At 48.0% G+C, this 19,285-nt stretch overlaps 1 protein-coding gene across 2 annotated transcripts in view; it reads right to left on the bottom strand.

The window, feature by feature from the left end:
* Positions 1 to 19,285, bottom strand: part of ESRRG (estrogen related receptor gamma) — a 536,337-nt gene that overhangs the window by 299,893 nt on the left and 217,159 nt on the right. Inside the window, exon 2 of one of the 2 annotated variants that reach the window (XM_073671941.1) lies at positions 16,480 to 16,546. The gene's annotated coding sequence lies outside the window, so the exon portion shown is untranslated. Of the gene's footprint in view, positions 1 to 16,479; positions 16,547 to 19,285 lie in introns of those variants that run through there. The other variant, XM_073671937.1, reaches the window with a different exon arrangement.

Below are 19,285 nucleotides of genomic sequence, written 5' to 3'. Positions count from 1 at the left end.
TCCTACTATCCATCTATCTATCTATCTATCTATCTATCTATCTATCTGTCTATCTATTATCTATCTATCTATCTATCTATCATCTATCTATCTATTTATTTATCTATCTATCAAATTCAAATTCATTGAAGCTTTATTGGCAGGACCAAATAAATATTAGTTTTGCCAAAGCACGTGTACAGTAATGGATGATGGATGGGGACTATGGGGATGATGGGTGGGGGCATATTCAGGGCTGGGGCAATGGAAGTCCATGGCATATCATAGTCCTCTTTCTCGCAGCCTATAGCATGAGTTCACATCCTGCTCTTCTCTCTCCCCCGCCCTCACATACTGCGCTGCTCTCTCCCCCACCCTCACATACTGCGCTGCTCTCTCCCCCACCCTCACATACTGCGCTGCTCTCTCCCCCACCCTCACATACTGCACTGCTCTCTGCCCTGTGCTCACATACTGCACTGCTCTCTCCAGCGCTCACATACTGCGCTGCTCTCTCTCCCACGCTCACATACTCCACTGCTCTCTCCCCTCTGCTCAAATACTACACTGCTATATCCCCCGTGCTCACATACTGCGCTGCTCTCTCCCCCGTGCTCACATACTGCGCTGCTCTCTCCCCCGTGCTCACATACTGCGCTGCTCTCTCCCCGTGCTCGCATACTGCACTGCTCTCTCTCCCCCACCCTCACATACTGCGCTGCTCTCTCCCCGTGCTCACATACTGCGCTGCTCTCTCCCCCGTGCTCACATACTGCGCTGCTCTCTCCTGCGCTCACATACTGCACTGCTCTCTCTCCCACGCTCACATACTCCACTGCTCTCTCCCCTCTGCTCACATACTACACTGCTATATCCCCCGTGCTCACATACTGCGCTGCTCTCTCCCCCGTGCTCACATACTGCGCTGCTCTCTCCTCCCGTGCTCATATACTGCACTGCTCGCTCCCCTATGCTCACATACTGCGCTGCTCTCTCCCCCGTGCTCACATACTGCGTTGCTCTCTCCCCCGTGCTCACATACTGCACTGCTCTCCCCCCACCCTCACATACTGCACTGCTCTCTCCCCCGTGCTCACATACTGCACTGCTCTCTCCTCCACCCTCACATACTGCACTGCTCTCTCTCCCCCGTGCTCACATACTGCGCTGCTCTCTCCCCCACCCTCACATACTGCACTGCTCTCTCCCCCCGTGCTCACATACTGCGCTGCTCTCTCCCCCGTGCTCACATACTGCACTGCTCTCTCCAGGGCTCACATACTGCGCTGCTCTCTCTCCCAAGCTCACATACTCCACTGCTCTCTCCCCTCTGCTCAAATACTACACTGCTATATCCCCCGTGCTCACATGCTGCGCTGCTCTCTCCCCCGTGCTCACATACTGCGCTGCTCTCTCCCCCGTGCTCACATACTGCACTTCTCTCTCCCCGTGCTCGCATACTGCACTGCTCTCTCTCCCCCACCCTCACATACTGCGCTGCTCTCTCCCCCGTGCTCACATACTGCGCTGCTCTCTCCCCCGTGCTCACATACTGCGCTGCTCTCTCCTGCGCTCACATACTGCGCTGCTCTCTCTCCCACGCTCACATACTCCACTGCTCTCTCCCCTCTGCTCACATACTACACTGCTATATCCCCCGTGCTCACATACTGCGCTGCTCTCTCCCCCGTGCTCACATACTGCGCTGCTCTCTCCTCCCGTGCTCACATACTGCACTGCTCGCTCCCCTATGCTCACATACTGCGCTGCTCTCTCCCCCGTGCTCACATACTGCGTTGCTCTCTCCCCCGTGCTCACATACTGCACTGCTCTCTCTCCCACCCTCACATACTGCACTGCTCTCTCCCCCGTGCTCACACACTGCACTGCTCTCTCCTCCACCCTCACATACTGCACTGCTCTCTCTCCCCCGTGCTCACATACTGCGCTGCTCTCTCCCCCACCCTCACATACTGCGCTGCTCTCTCCCCCGTGCTCACATACTGCGCTGCTGTCTCCCCCGTGCTCACATACTGCACTGCTTTCTCCCCCGTGCTCACATACTGCACTTCTCTCTCCCCCACCCTCACATAGTGCACTTCTCTCTCCCCCGTGCTCACATACTGCACTGCTCTCTCCCCCGTGCTCACATACTGCACTGCTCTCTCCCCCGTGCTCACATACTGCACTTCTCTCTCCCCCACCCTCACAAACTGCACTGCTCTCTCCCCCATGCTCACATACTGCACTGCTCTCTCGCCCGTGCTCACATACTGCGCTGCTCTCTCCCCCGTGCTCACATACTGCACTGCTCTCTCCTCCGTGCTCACATACTGCACTTCTCTCTCCCCCACCCTCACATACTGCACTGCTCTCTCCCCCGTGCTCACATACTGCACTGCTCTCTCCCCCGTGCTCACATACTGCACTCCTCTCTCCCCCGTGCTCACATACTGCACTGCTCTCTCCCCGTGCTCACATACTGCACTTCTCTCTCCCCCACCCTCACATACTGCACTTCTCTCTCCCCCGTGCTCACATACTGCACTGCTCTCTCCCCCGTGCTCACATACTGCACTGCTCTCTCCCCCGTGCTCACATACTGCACTTCTCTCTCCCCCACCCTCACAAACTGCACTGCTCTCTCCCCCATGCTCACATACTGCACTGCTCTCTCCCCCGTGCTCACATACTGCGCTGCTCTCTCCCCCGTGCTCACATACTGCACTGCTCTCTCCTCCGTGCTCACATACTGCACTTCTCTCTCCCCCACCCTCACATACTGCACTGCTCTCTCCCCCGTGCTCAAATACTGCACTGCTCTCTCCCTCGTGCTCACATACTGCATTGCTCTCTCCCCGTGCTCACATACTGCACTGCTCTCTCCCCCGTGCTCACATACTGCACTTCTCTCTCCCCCACCCTCACATACTGCACTGCTCTCTCCCCCGTGCTCACATACTGCACTGCTCTCTCTCCCATGCTCACATACTGCACTTCTCTCTCCCCCACCCTCACATACTGCACTGCTCTCTCCCCCACCCTCACGTACTGCACTGCTCTCTCCCCTGTGCTCACATACTGCACTGCTCTCTCCCTCGTGCTCACATACTGCACTGCTCTCTCCCCCGTGCTCACTTACTGCACTGCTCTCTCCCCCGTGCTCACATACTACACTGCTCTCTCCCCCGCCCTCACATACTGTGCTGCTCTCTCCTGCGCTCACATACTGCACTGTTCTCTCCCCCACGCTCACATACTGTGCTGCTCTCTCCCCCATGCTCACTTGCTGCACTGCTCTCTCCCTCATACTCACATACTACACTGCTCTCTCCCCCACGCTCACATACTGCGTTCCTCTCTCCTCCATGCTCACATACTGCACTGCTCTCTCCCCCGTGCTCACATACTGCGCTGCTCTCTCCCCCGTGCTCACATACTGCACTGCTCTCTCCTCCGTGCTCACATACTGCACTTCTCTCTCCCCCACCTTCACATACTACACTGCTCTCTCCCCCATGCTCACATACTGCACTGCTCTCTCCCCCGTGCTCACATACTGCGCTGCTCTCTCCCCGTACTCACATACTGCACTGCTCTCTCCCCGTGCTCACATACTGCACTTCTCTCTCCCCCACCCTCACATACTGCACTGCTCTCTCCCCCGTGCTCACATACTGCACTGCTCTCTCCCCCGTGCTCACATACTGCACTGCTCTCTCCCCCGTGCTCACACACTGCACTGCTCTCTCTCCCGTGCTCACATACTGCACTTCTCTCTCCCCCACCCTCACACACTGCACTGCTCTCTCCCCCACCCTCACGTACTGCACTGCTCTCTCCCCCGTGCTCACATACTGCACTGCTCTCTCCCCCGTGCTTACATACTGCACTTCTCTCTCCCCCATGCTCACATACTGCGCTGCTCTCTCCCACCGCCCTGACATACTGCGCTGCTCTCTCCCACCGCCCTCACATACTGTGCTGCTCTCTCCTGCGCTCACATACTGCACTGCTCTCTCCCCCGTGCTCACATACTACACTGCTCTCTCCCCCGCCCTCACACACTGCACTGCTCTCTCCCCCGTGCTCACTTACTGCACTGCTCTCTCCCCCGTGCTCACATACTACACTGCTCTCTCCCCCGTGCTCACATACTGCACTCTTCTCTCCCCCGTGCTCACATACTGCGCTGCTCTCTCCCCCGTGCTCACATACTGCACTGCTCTCTCCTCCGTGCTCACATACTGCACTGCTCTCTCCCCGTGCTCACATACTGCACTTCTCTCTCCCCCACCCTCACATACTGCACTGCTCTCTCCCCCACCCTCACATACTGCACTGCTCTCTCCCCGTGCTCACATACTGCACTGCTCTCTCCCCCATGCTCACATACTGCACTGCTCTCTCTCCCGTGCTCACATACTGCACTTCTCTCTCCCCCACCCTCACACACTGCACTGCTCTCTCCCCCACCCTCACGTACTGCACTGCTCTCTCCCCCGTGCTCACATACTGCACTGCTCTCTCCCCCGTGCTCACATACTGCGCTGCTCTCCCCCATGCTCACATACTGCGCTGCTCTCTCCCTCCGCCCTGACATACTGCGCTGCTCTCTTCCACCGCCCTTACATACTGCGCTGCTCTCTCCCCCGTGCTCACATACTGCACTGCTCTCTCCTCCGTGCTCACATACTGCACTTCTCTCTCCCCCACCCTCACATACTGCACTGCTCTCTCCCCCGTGCTCACATACTGCACTGCTCTCTCCCTCGTGCTCACATACTGCATTGCTCTCTCCCCGTGCTCACATACTGCACTGCTCTCTCCCCCGTGCTCACATACTGCACTTCTCTCTCCCCCACCCTCACATACTGCACTGCTCTCTCCCCCGTGCTCACATACTGCACTGCTCTCTCTCCCATGCTCACATACTGCACTTCTCTCTCCCCCACCCTCACATACTGCACTGCTCTCTCCCCCACCCTCACGTACTGCACTGCTCTCTCCCCTGTGCTCACATACTGCACTGCTCTCTCCCCCGTGCTCACATACTGCACTGCTCTCTCCCCCGTGCTCACTTACTGCACTGCTCTCTCCCCCGTGCTCACATACTACACTGCTCTCTCCCCCGCCCTCACATACTGTGCTGCTCTCTCCTGCGCTCACATACTGCACTGTTCTCTCCCCCACGCTCACATACTGTGCTGCTCTCTCCCCCATGCTCACTTGCTGCACTGCTCTCTCCCCCATACTCACATACTACACTGCTCTCTCCCCCACGCTCACATACTGCGTTCCTCTCTCCTCCATGCTCACATACTGCACTGCTCTCTCCCCCGTGCTCACATACTGCGCTGCTCTCTCCCCCGTGCTCACATACTGCACTGCTCTCTCCTCCGTGCTCACATACTGCACTTCTCTCTCCCCCACCCTCACATACTACACTGCTCTCTCCCCCATGCTCACATACTGCACTGCTCTCTCCCCTGTGCTCACATACTGCGCTGCTCTCTCCCCGTGCTCACATACTGCACTGCTCTCTCCCCGTGCTCACATACTGCACTTCTCTCTCCCCCACCCTCACATACTGCACTGCTCTCTCCCCCGTGCTCACATACTGCACTGCTCTCTCCCTCGTGCTCACATACTGCATTGCTCTCTCCCCGTGCTCACATACTGCACTGCTCTCTCCCCCGTGCTCACATACTGCACTTCTCTCTCCCCCACCCTCACATACTGCACTGCTCTCTCCCCCGTGCTCACATACTGCACTGCTCTCTCTCCCATGCTCACATACTGCACTTCTCTCTCCCCCACCCTCACATACTGCACTGCTCTCTCCCCCACCCTCACGTACTGCACTGCTCTCTCCCCTGTGCTCACATACTGCACTGCTCTCTCCCCCGTGCTCACATACTGCACTGCTCTCTCCCCCGTGCTCACTTACTGCACTGCTCTCTCCCCCGTGCTCACATACTACACTGCTCTCTCCCCCGCCCTCACACACTGCACTGCTCTCTCCCCCACCCTCACATACTGCACTGCTCTCTCCCCCGTGCTCACATACTACACTGCTCTCTCCCCCGCCCTCACACACTGCACTGCTCTCTCCCCCATGCTCACATACTACACTGCTCTCTCCCCCGCCCTCACATACTGTGCTGCTCTCTCCTGCGCTCACATAGTGCACTGCTCTCTCCCCCACGCTCACATACTGTGCTGCTCTCTCCCCGTGCTCACTTACTGCACTGCTCTCTCCCCCATGCTCACATACTACACTGCTCTCTCCCCCACGCTCACATACTGTGCTGCTCTCTCCCCGTGCTCACTTACTGCACTGCTCTCTCCCCCATGCTCACATACTACACTGCTCTCTCCCCCATGCTCACATACTACACTGCTCTCTCCCCCACGCTCACATACTGCGCTCCTCTCTCCCCCATGCTCACATACTGCACTGCTCTCTCCCCCGTGCTCACATACTGCGCTGCTCTCTCCCCCATGCTCTCTTCTTCCCCCAGCAGGATATATATTTTCTCTTCCTCCTTCATGGATCTGAAGTTCGGGAAGAGATCAGAGAGTCTCCTGAAATGAGTGTCCCTCGCTGCTGAGTATTTGGTGCAGTGTAGTAGGAAGAGGGTCTCATCCTCCAGGACCTCTAGGTCGCAGTGTGAGCACAGTCTGTTCTCACTGGGCTTGTAGCTCTGTCTGTGCCGGCCGACCTCGATGGCCAGATTGTGGGCACTGAGTCTATAGCGGCTCAGGATCTGACCGTCTCTGGGGGGGGGAGTTTCTCCAGATATGGAGCCAGTCTGTAGTCTCTCCGTAGACTCCGGTACATGGTCAGTTTCTGTGAGGTGATGACAAGTCTCTCCTGGCCTTCGTCTATCATCTTCCTGATTCTGGCTTTTGTCAGGCTGCTGTGGTTGATGTTTCGGTCAGGTTGGGTTTGGGTGAGCTGTTCCGGGGGTGCTGGTTTGTTTGACCCTCTTACATGTAGCAGGGCTTTGTAGTGATGGGAGCTCGGACTGCTACTTTGTAGGTGAGCCTGGAAGGACAGTGCCCTCTTCAGAATTGCAAGGTGCAGTGAGAATCTGCCCATCTCAGCCGGACAGGCACTGTTGGTGGTGCTCCGATGGAACTGGAGAAGGTGCTTACAGAATTCCTGGTGGAATTTTTCTGTTGGGCTTGAATCCCACCTTGACCAGTCAGGGTATGTGTGAGGACCCCAGACTTCGCTGCCGTACAAGAGGATTGGGGTGATGATGGCATTGAAGATTTTTAGCCAGACCCTCACTGGCGGATTCAGATAGTAGAGTTTCCTACGGATGACATAGAAGGTATTGCAGGCCTTGTCCTTCAGGGTCTCTATGGCGTGTTTGAAGCTCCCTGACCGGTGAATTTCCAGGCCCAGGTAGGTGTACTTGTCCGCTTCTGTGAGAGCGAAGTTGTTTAGCACAAATGAAGGGTGCTGCTCCAGTCTTGTCTTTCTCTTCTGGAACACCATGATGTTGGTTTTGTTTGGGTTAATGGTTAGTGCCCATGTGGAGCTGAATTTCTCCAAGATTTTCAGGTTTTCTTGGAGGCCTTTCTAGGTTGGTGACAGCAACAGTAGGTCATCTGCATAAGCAGGAATTTCACCTGGGAGTCATGGAGGGTGAGACCTGGTGCTGCGGAGGATTCCAGAGCGGTGGCCGCTCATTAATGTAGATATTGAAGAGCGTTGGACTTAGGCTGCAGCCCTGTCTGAGTCTTCGGCTCTGCTGGAAATCAGACGTTCTTTTCCCGCTCTGTCTATCATCTATCTATCTATCTCATATCTATCTATCTATCTATCTATCATCTATCTATCTATCTATCTATCTATCTATCTATCTCATATCTATCTATCATCTATCTATCTATCTATCATCTATCATTATCTATCATCTATCTATCCATATCTATCTATCTATCTATCTATCTATCATTTTCTATCATCTATCTATCCATCCTTCTATCTATTATCATCTATCTATCTATCTCATATCTATCTATCTATCTCATATCTGTGTCACCCAGGTGGATATAGGGGGACTCGGTACCCGGGCCTTTTACCTTGCTTAGGATGTCACGGCAGTCGGCTCCCGGGCCCGTACTCTGTGGTCTCTCTTGAAAAAGGGGTTTTTAGTGTATAATTTGTTTTGTGACGCCACCTGTGGTTTCCGGTAATGGTTACCAGCGCGGCTGCAGACCTCCGGGGGTGATGAAATGGCAGCTGGGATGTTTCTGCTCCCCGCAGGCGGAGCGGACCCCCGGGGCAGAGTTGATGGAAGGACGCAGGTGAAAAATGCCCAGGTCAGGGGGAATGACGGACACTCACACAGGGGATTCGCTTCAGTACCTTTACTGGTGTAACGGCAGGTATGGTCCAGGGTACTTGCTAGGAAGGGTGCACTTCAGGACTTCTTCCCAGTGAGCGGGTATAAGGCCTCCTGATCCGTGTCTCCCTCTCTCTAAGCTTTTAGCCAGCCTGAAACTTGGCCTAGCTTCTGTGTTGTGTTGCTCTCTCACCTGACCGCTTGGTAGTAGGACCTTTCTTTGGCAACCACTATCCCTGGACGCCGGGGCCTTCGTGGTTCCTAGTCCGGTTATTGCTGGTAGCTTCAGGATGACCAGGGGTCTGGAAGCCTCCTTGTAAGCCGGTTGTCCCTACTGGGTATAAAGGACCCTGTAGGCGCGGACCCGGTGTCCGGTTTGTGTCTTGGGGTGAGCCTATGATGCTCCTCTACCCCCTCAACTCCTCTCTCCTCTCCTCTTTGCCTCCGGCCACACTCGGGGCCCTCAATTCAGCAGCAGACGTGCTGCGTCTTCACTGCTGTCAGCGGCAGCACACTCTCTGAATTCTCTGACTAACTGCCTGGCTCCATCCTCCATATATATATCCCTATCAGGGCTCCCTCTGGTGGTATGAGGTGGAAGGGTGGAGGTGTCTGCATGTAATGAGGGCCTCTTCTGGAGAAGTCCGTCCATGCACCCTTTTGGGTCCTGTGGTACCTGTGAACAGCAGGGTGCCACATATTCATCTATCATTATCTATCTCATATCTATCTATCATTATCTATGATCTATCTATCCATCCATCCTTATATCTATTTATCTTCTATCTATCTATCTCATATCCATCTATCATTATCTATCTCATATCTATCTATTATCTATCTATCTATCCATCCATCCTTCTATCTTTTTATCTTCTATCTATCTATCTATCTATTATCTATCTCATATGTATCTATCTATCTATCTATCCATCCTTCTATCTATCTATTTATCATCTATTTATCTATCTATCCATCCATCCTTCTATCTATTTATCATCTATCTATTATCTATCTATCTATCTATCTATCATCAGTTTCATATCAGTCGCTACCAATATGGACCTTTCCATATCCAGTAATTGCAGTAACCCCGACCAGAACACATTATACTAATCTGCCATTATATGTAGAGATCTTAGCAGAAGCGCACACATAACTGGAAGCGATCGTCCACGCAGATGGCGTCTCGGTTGGAGTTGTACTAGTGTCTGCAGTGAAGCAATCATCAATGATAACCACTGGGTCTGGTCATACGATGCACAGACTCTGCACAGTAATGTGATATGTCAGATTTTTGTAGGTGATTTCCTGGATAATTTCATGTTTGTAGAAGCAGTCAAAGTTTCCTCTGATAAAAGACCTTTTAGTTTGGACAGATTATTTTTTTACAGTCAGGATGAACTGAGCCTGGTTGTCGGGCTCCTCCTTATCCCCCACCATGTTAAACAAGCACATTAGTGGCATTAGATCAAGTTTGTACCATTTTCATACTGTCTGTAGATGTGCAAGAGGAGGAGGAGAGCGGAGAGAGTGACTGTGGGATAAGTCTACACACAGATTTGTTCATAGTTTAAACCAATGATGCCACATTGGACTGCAGAAGAGCTGTGTACACAAAACGGTAGTAGATTTTTATGCATTGGAGCAATACACAATTTAGTTACAAAAGAGTACATACCCTTTACGCATAAAGAAAATGAATAAAAAGTGTTTAATATACAGTATGTGTCATATGCTAATGTGGCACATAGCACACACATAGTATTGCTCTGATATATGCAGTGCTGAAGCACCAAACACAACTGTAAATAATAGGAAATACAGTGCTGAAACACAGTACCTATATTGTGCTGGATAGTGAGGAACCCTTGGGATTTATTTACTTCTTAAATTCAAAATTAAGTAACTTTTTAAATAGTTTTAATTAAAGATTTAAAAAATTTTGTCTCCTGCAGAGTGTCCTTAAGTCCTTAATCTAGCTGAGTTCTCTGAAAAAAAGATAGAAAGCTGTCGAGCTCCTGCTACTTTGTCTGACTGCTCTTTCTGCTGTTCCTTCCCCTCGTCTCAGTGTTAGAGATATCAGGAAAAAGAGGGGTGTACACAGATCTTCACAGTGTGGAGAGGTGAGAAAGCATGTATAGTCTCAGGGGAGAGAGGACAAGGAAGAAGGCATATGGAGAGGAAATAAGTGCAGAATAGAAGCTGTGCTGATATATAAGCTAATGGAGACACACAGATCTCATATATTTCCTATATTACTGGGAGAAACACTCCCAGAAGAGAAAAGTCTATAACCTGTATTTCTCTGCAGTAAGACATCGGATCACAGATATCACGGTATCATTTGTTCAACGTTCTATGACCTGATTGCCCATATACACTGCTCAAAAAAATAAAGGGAACACTTAAACAACAGAATATAACTCCAAGTACATCAAACTTCTGTGAAATCAAACTGTCCACTTAGGAAGCAACACTGATTGAAATCAATTTCACATGCTGTTGTGCAAATGGAATAGACAATAGATGGAAATTATTGGCAATTATCAAGACACCCTCAAAAAAGCAGTGGTTCTGCAGGTGGGGATCACAGACCACATCTCAGTACCAATGCTTTCTGGCTGATGTTTCGGTCACTTTTGAATGTTGGTTGTGCTTTCACACTCGTGGTAGCATGAGACGGACTCTACAACCCACAGAAGTTGCTCAGGTAGTGCAGCTCATCCAGGATGGCACATCAATGCGAGCTGTGGCAAGAAGGTTTGCTGTGTCTGTCAGCGTAGTGTCCAGAGGCTGGAGGCACTACCAGGAGACAGACCAGTACACCAGGAGACGTGGAGGGGGCCGTAGGAGGGCAACAACCAAGCCAGCAGGACCGCTACCTCCGCCTTTGTGCAAGGAGGAGCAGGAGGAGCACTGCCAGAGCCCTGCAAAATGACCTCCAGCAGGCCACAAATGTGCATGTGTCTGCACAAACGGTTAGAAATCGACTCCATGAGGGTGGTCTGAGGGCCCGACGTCCACAGATGGGGGTTGTGCTCACAGCCCAACACCGTACAGGACGCTTTGCATTTGCCACAGAACACCAGGATTGGCAAAGTCGCCACTGACGCTCTGTGCTCTTCACAGATGAAAGCAGGTTCACACTGAGCACATGTGACAGATGTGACAGAGTCTGGAGACGCCGTGGAGAGCGATCTGCTGCCTGCAACATCCTTCAGCATGACCGGTTCGGCAGTGGGTCAGTAATGGTGTGGGGTGGCATTTCTTTGGAGGGCCGCACAGCCCTCCATGTGCTCGCCAGAGGTAGCCTGACTGCCATTAGGTACCGAGATGAGATCCTCAGACCCCTTGTGAGACCATATGCTGGTGCGGTTGGCCCTGGGTTCCTCCTAATGCAGGACAATGCCAGACCTCATGTGGCTGGAGTGTATCAGCAGTTCTTGCAAGATGAAGGCATTGAAGCTATGGACTGGCCTGCCCGTTCCCCAAACCGGAATCCGATTGAGCACATCTGGGACATCATGTCTCGCTCCATCCACCAACGTCACGTTGCACCACAGACTGTCCAGGAGTTGGCGGATGCTTTAGTCCAGGTCTGGGAAGAGATCCCACAGGAGACCATCCGCAACCTCATCAGGAGCATGCCCAGGCGTTGTAGGGAGGTCATACAGGCACGTGGAGGCCACACACAATACTCAGCCTCATTTTGACTTGTTTTAAGGACATTACATCAAAGTTGGATCAGCCTGTAGTGTGCTTTTCCACTTTAATTTTGGGGGTGACTCCAAATCCAGGCCTTCATTGGTTAATAAATTTGATTTCCATTGATGATTTTTGTGTGATTTTGTTGTCAGCACATTAAACTTTATACAGAACAAAGTATTCAATGAGAATATTTCATTCATTCAGATCTAGGATGTGTTATTTGAGTGTTCCCTTTATTTTTTGAGCAGTGTAGATGGCTTAGGAGGGTGAATCCTACCAATAGATTTCCTTTATATGCTCTGAAAAAAAAGATCCATCAAAGCTCCTGGTTCTGACTACTCCCTCAACACTCCCTTCTTTCAGTGTTAGAGAAAGCAGAAGAGAGGGGGTTAAATAAATATTTACACAGGCTGGAGAGGTGAGATAGCATTTACAGTCTCATGGAGGGCATAGAAAACAAGCTAACGACGTGGAAGAAAGCACATGGGGAAGAAATAAGTAAAGGATAGAAGTTGTGCTGATATATTACCTATTGAAGACAGCAGCACCATCAAAGCTCCTGGTTCTGACTACTCCCTCAACTTTCCCTCCTTTCAGTGTTAGAGAGAGTGCAGGAGAGAGGGGGTTAAATAGAGATTTACACAGGCTGGAGAGATGAGATGACATTTACAGTCTCAGGGAGCGCAGAGAAAACAAGTAATAGGAGTGGAGGAAAGCACATGTGGAGAAAATAACCGCAGAATAGAAGCGGTGCTGATATATTAGCTAAGACAGCAGGGCCCTAAATTTACAAAGAAACATCATATCCAGCCTGTATTACTGGGAGGAAAATCTAAAGCTTGGATCTGGCTGTGAACTGCATATCAGGAGGTTTGAAAATGAGTGAAGAAATGAAGATTGCAGCCTGAAACGTAGTACAATTTTACCAATGTTGTATCAGGCATCAAGCTGTTTTTCAAGGGGTCTGAAATGACTGAAGGAAAGAAGATTGCAGAATGAAACTTAGTGCAATTTTATTAACTAAAAGCAACCACTAATATATGTAAAAAATATATATTTTTCCATGTCAGAGGTGTTCATAGACTTTAAGGATAGCATGAGAAATTCAGATTTATGTCTACACACTCTGTATACCAGGTTAGCTCTATCTACAGTTAGTAGCAGGGAACAGACTGTGCACTGGAAGTCTCAAAGTGATTAATACAAGTAAGGAGCTTAAGTTGCATTGCTGTCTAACCTGCTCTGAAACTGACAATTACTGACCTGCAGAACGGGCTATGTACTTTAGGGTTCATGCTGGCAGGAGCTTTGGCATCTGCCCAAGGTACACTGTCCTTCACTGTATGGTCCAGATGGTGAGCAGAGCATAAAGGCGGCTGGTGGGCTCTTAAATTAGAAATTTCACTTGCACTTGTGTCTATGTAGTCCATATGGTTACAATGCTGGACGGACCACTACTGCTATAATAGTCGGAAAGAATTACGGGACATGCCACTTAGACAGATTCTTAGACAGGCATCTATCAGCCACCGCAGTCTGCCTATATTAGAGGGTCATTGTGGACTAAAGAATTGGAAAATGAGAAATTTGCTTTTGCTATATCTAAGAGAATGTATTAAAAGTATCTATAATATATACAATATATTATTCATTTTTTCATAAAAAGTAGTAACTTTATAGTTTTTAGTTAAAATGGGAACTGTACATTCAATAATCTTTGCAAAACAAAAATAGTAATAGCCAATTCTAAGAAACTTTGAAATAACTCTTATCAAAGAATTCTGTTTTTTCCTTTTTTCCTTTACTTAAAGGATTTATCCAGGACTATTTTTTTTTTTACTATGGGCCTAAAAACTAACAGGTAATTAGTTGCTAACTACTTACCTACCGATCACTGACCGCCCCTACTGTCAATGTCAACAGAGCAGCTCTTTCTCTTCCGGCCTGTTCTGTTGACGGGGCGTTACTGCCGATGCCATGCTGATTGACAGCTGTATCCCCACCATTAGGCTTTATGGAGCCGGCTGTTAATCAGCATGATGTCGACAATCACGCCCCATCCAGAGCAGAGCGGAAGAGAAGCTGCTGTGCCGTCAGTGGAAGCTGTTCAGTCTGTCTGTGACTGGTCTGTGCTGGAAGAGATCATCACCGGGCACAACAGGCAGGTAGGTAGCAACCAACTACCTGTTAGTATTTAGGACCATAGTAAAAAAGTCCTTTAATGCCTACATTAACATTAGAGTGAAGACAGTCAAACCTGATGTTATGGGCAGTATTGGCCAGCAGTCTAATGTGTACGATGGCCTTCGTCCCTCCAACAGATGATGTCGGGGGAGAGAAGGATCTGGCCTTTTGGATCTCCAACAGCTGTTACTTTTATTCTCTGGGGATAAGTCTCTGCAAGAAGAGTCTGGCAGTGACTCTCTCATAGGGAACACAGGTTCTATTGGGAAAAGTCAAGTGTTTGGGTGTATGGAGGAGTTGGGGGAATAGCTGTTGGTCGATAGTTGTCTAAAGTGTATGGGGGCTTTTATGAAACTGTTTTTCCTTTCCACCCGCCTCCTGAACTCATCATCTGCCCAGAAAAAAAACATGCTTCCTTAAAACAAGATGGACTGACAGTTCACTGAATACAAGGTGTCTTGAAGTCTATGGAGAGAGGAGCAGGAGATAGGATTGGAGGTAGAAGCAGAGAAAAAGGATCCTCATCCCATGGCTAGATTCACATCTACACTGCTCAATACTGTTGTATGATTTCCTCCATGCCTCTGTTGATCCTATTTGTGTGCTGTAAAGGTGAAAAGAAGCAGGAATCTCTTATGGCTGTGTGTACTGTGTATAGGAGACATCATTGCAGCTAGTCTCCACCTACAAGCTCAGAATCAATTGAAAATTAGATATAGAGCCTGCAAAAGGAAAGCTGAGGAAAAATGCAAAATACAAGTCATAAAATTCTAAAAAGTTACTTGAAAGTATAGTTTCCCTTTAAAGAAAATTGTGTATCTTCTCTGTTCTCACTAACAGTGACAAACTAAAGACATCGGGCAGAAGGTGGGGAGATGATGCTGCAGCGACTCTGTGTGAGTCTCATGCTATGAGAGGGGAGCAGCTGATTGGTTCAGAGCATGCGGCACAATTTAGAAACCAGAAATAGCCTGGTATACAGTGAAATGATTAAATCAACCATAAACTGGACCCAATAAATGGCATAAAGTTGCAGCATACCTTCCTTACCATTTTTTGGATCCAGCATTAGAAACCTCTTAATGTGCGTCAAAGTTGTTTTTTCAGGCTGCACAGGTCTTGGATTGGCATTTTAATGAGGTATGGTTCCAAGTTGCATAAAATTCTTATCATCTTACTCAAAAGGCGTTACCAGAGTGAGACATGTAATGACTGACAGTCGCTCTCCTGATCTACATGTCTCACTCTGGTAACGCCCCCTTTCTAAGCTCTGGAAGCAGATTGTCAGAGAGATCTATGTCTGGCTCAGAGATATCAAGGTATCATTTTATTCAGCTTTCTATGACCTATGTGCCAATATAGATGGCGTTGGAGGATTGATCCTACTGACATATTCAAGATAAATGCTCTGCAAAAGAAAAGATACAAATCCGTCAAAGCGTCTGGTTCTGACTACTCCCTCAACTCTCCCTTCTTTCAGTGTTATAGAAAGAGCAGGAGGGAGGAGATTAAATAAAGATTTCCACAGACTGGAGAGGTGAGATAGCATTTACAGTCTCATGGAGGGCAGAGAAAACAAGCTATAGACTTGAAAGAAAGCACATGGGGAAGAAATAAGTAAAGGATAGAAGCTGTGCTGATATATTTCCTATTGAAGATAGCACAACCCAGAATTCAGAAAGAAACTGCACATCCAGCCTATATTACTGGGAGGAAAATCTAAAGCTTGGATAATGCATATAAGGAGGTTTGAAAATAAGTGAAGAAATTAAGATTGCAGCCTGAAACTTTGTGCAATTTTATTAATTAAATACATTTAAAAAAAAATTCCATTCAAATGGTATCTATACCCTTTAAATAAAATAATTGCAGGAATATAGTGTTTTGTAGCCATTGTGGGTTTTAGATGAAGGTTCTAAATGGGGATTTCTATTAACTTATAATTTCCTAGTAGGATACTTAAATTTCATATGGATTTCTTAACCACATGCCTTTAACTATTTCCACTCATTGATTGGCAGTTGTTGTCTTACACAGTTGCCATATGGCTTCTGTTCTGAATCAGCCGGTATTAAGTTCTGAAAAATTCCAGGACAAGCGTTATAAGAATGCTGATGTATCCCAAGACTTGATATCTGTAGAGAGTGATGATGCTGTAAAGTCATGCATGGCTATATTACACTCTGCCTGCTTGACATGTCACTCAGCGCTGACGTTATGCCACTCGAACAGCTCAACTCACGTGCTCCAACGTCATACGACTGGAAGAATCGAGGGAGGAGGAGGAAGCAGCAGAATGTTCCACCGTTCTAAAAAAAAAACAAAAAAAAAACAAGTGTCAGAACAGTTTAGGGATCTGCTAATGGAAAGACAAGAGAATGACTCTGTGCATAGTAAACCGGTGCCAGAGGTAGCAGTGTAACATGAAGGCAGTGTTACAAGAACCGTTAGTAGATCAGCCAGGAAACTAGCTTTTACATTTTTCACTACAAGATCATATTCAATTTCCTATTTTTTTTATTATATTTAAATATTTTAAATGGTAGATGTATGAAATTGGGTGCTTAGCCTATTTAAAGGGGACCTGCCATCAGGTCAAACATGGCAATTTTTTGTATATATTTTATTCCCGAGTATTCAGTGTTTTGCTTTTTTATAATCCGCCATACGGTTCCAGAGATATGAGCCTTTTTATTTAGTGTTAATTTGTATGGTCCTTACTAAAGACTCACAGGATTCTCTGGGGGCGTGTCTGTAGGCTGCTCTGCATAATTACCATATAAACCACGCCCCCTCGATAAAGACCATAAAAATTAGCACTAAAAAATAAGGGCTATATCTGTGGAACTGTACAGTGGATTTTAGAAAAACAAAAAACTGAACACTCAGGGGAGCAGTGAGAATAAAATAAGGGCGAAAACAGGCCACTTTTTACCTAGTGACAGGTTTTCCTTAAAGTGGGTGTCCAGGTTTGGGGTTCATTTCTGCAGTCACTCGATGTGACTTCTTGTAACTCCTCACAGTGCATGCTGCGGCCACGCTCTCTGAAGAAGCAACGAATGCGAAACGCGCTTTAGGGAATTGGGTTGAGGTACAGCCTGGATACATGCAATGGGTAATTACCTTTTCCAATAATACTTGCATCAAAAGGTATGGCCTATTTTGAGTATTACAGATACCTTCTATAGACATTTATGTATGATAAGCACGCTATTCCATGGATAACACAAACATAGACAATATTAGTGCGATGGTTTCTGTGTTATATGCATTTTTCACGTGAATAGGCAATTTTTATTCATATGGCCAACCTATAAGCTATCCAAGCTAATTTCCCTTTTGGATGCTATTTATTTAATGCATCCAGATCTAATCCTCGACCCTTCCGTCCAGGATCATTTCACTGATCTTCTGATTTGCATATGTAACATTATTAAATCTCATTTTTTTTAATTTTTTTGTACAAATACTAAATTATATTTTAATAGCATTATAGACTCTTGTTCTCCTGATTTGCATGTCTAGTTGGAATGTTGCAGGAAGTATGCAAATCACATACTTGCGGTCACATGACCACCTGCTGTGGAGAATCCTGACTGCACGCACCATGTGTGTTGTGAGGATCCACAAGTCTGCTGTCACATTGAATGACTGCAGACTTGAGTCTCGAGCCTGAACAACCCCTTTAACCCCCATCATCTCAAGACACTCGAGGAAGTGAAGTTATGAGTGAAACTTGTGTGTCCAGTAAACATGAGATCCATAAAACTCTACTGATTGCCTGTAAATTGAATCTTACGAGGTGCATAATGTATCGAGCTGCAGGATTGCATAGTGGTAAACAAGCTCCGCCATCGTGGGTTAACGTGGTTATAGACAGGACACGTTTTTTGGAAGCTATAGATATTTTTTTTGCAATCTGCATCTGTGCAATTTTCCCACGTCAATGGCGATTTTACCAGTGATCCCAAAAGATCTCAACGTCAAAAAAAAATTACTTAAAGAGGTGGTCCACTACAATGTATATTATTGTGCACATCGATTTAAACCCTTCAAGCAAGTATTTTTGCAAATACCTTATGTTGACATATTTGCCTGTGAGCGGCGCTATCGCTGCCCGCTCAGTCCCGATCACATGACTCCCGGCGTGACCCAGTCGCATGCACTCCCCCTGATTGACTGGGCTGTGGGCGGTGTTTCAGTCAATCAGGGGGAGTGTGTGCGACTGGGTCACGCCTCGGTGATGCAAGGTCAACTCCTTACTCTATGAGGAGCATCGTGGGGATCATGAAAGCGGGAACATTAATAAGCTTCACTAGGAGCAATATTTATGTGTGGGTACATATGATGGCCTGGGTACTGGCTAAGCGTAAAATAAAAATTTCTGCGGCACGCCAAAGTATGTGTCCTTTTTTTCTAATCGTTGGGATGTATGATATAATGCATACAAAGGGAAAATGCAGCACAGAAGATAAGCGTTGCCTGGAGTATCCTACAGCTGCTGTACTGGGGGGGGGATTTAGGCCCTTATACACTTGGTAAAGACTAACTATTCCATTCTAAATAGGGCAGATTTATCAAACCTATCTATAAGAGAAAATTGTCTTTGTATCCAATAGCACCCAATCACAGCGCAGCTTTCATTTTACCAGAGCTGTTTGGAGAATGAAAACTGACCTCTGATTGGCTGCTATTTGCAACAAGGACAGTTTTATTAAACAAGGCCTAATGTTTTTCCAAAGAGGAGTCTTATAGAGCGGGCAATGCTCTCTGGGGAAAAATGATATGCAAATGAGCTCTCCTCAAAAAGAAAGAAAGCTGCCTGTCATACCATCTAATGGTTGAGAAATCTTATTCCTTTCCTCTGGAGGAGAGCTAATTTGCATACTTATTTTGGTGGTATAATTTTTATGATTAGTGGGTGTCTGACATATCGGACCTTTATATAGATTACAGCATTGATTTAGTGCTGCATCCACTACCCTGTTTAATCTCCATAGTAGAAAAATGGACCAAACACCATGGTACATAATGCTAATCAATAAACA

This window comes from Phyllobates terribilis, unplaced genomic scaffold, assembly GCF_046119375.1.
Source record: "Phyllobates terribilis strain yellow unplaced genomic scaffold, ASM4611937v1 Scaffold_3__8_contigs__length_932513732, whole genome shotgun sequence".
Taxonomy (NCBI): domain Eukaryota; kingdom Metazoa; phylum Chordata; class Amphibia; order Anura; family Dendrobatidae; genus Phyllobates; species Phyllobates terribilis.
The sequence above is the reverse complement of the archived record's forward strand: the minus strand, read 5'-3'. Positions and strand labels throughout refer to the sequence as shown.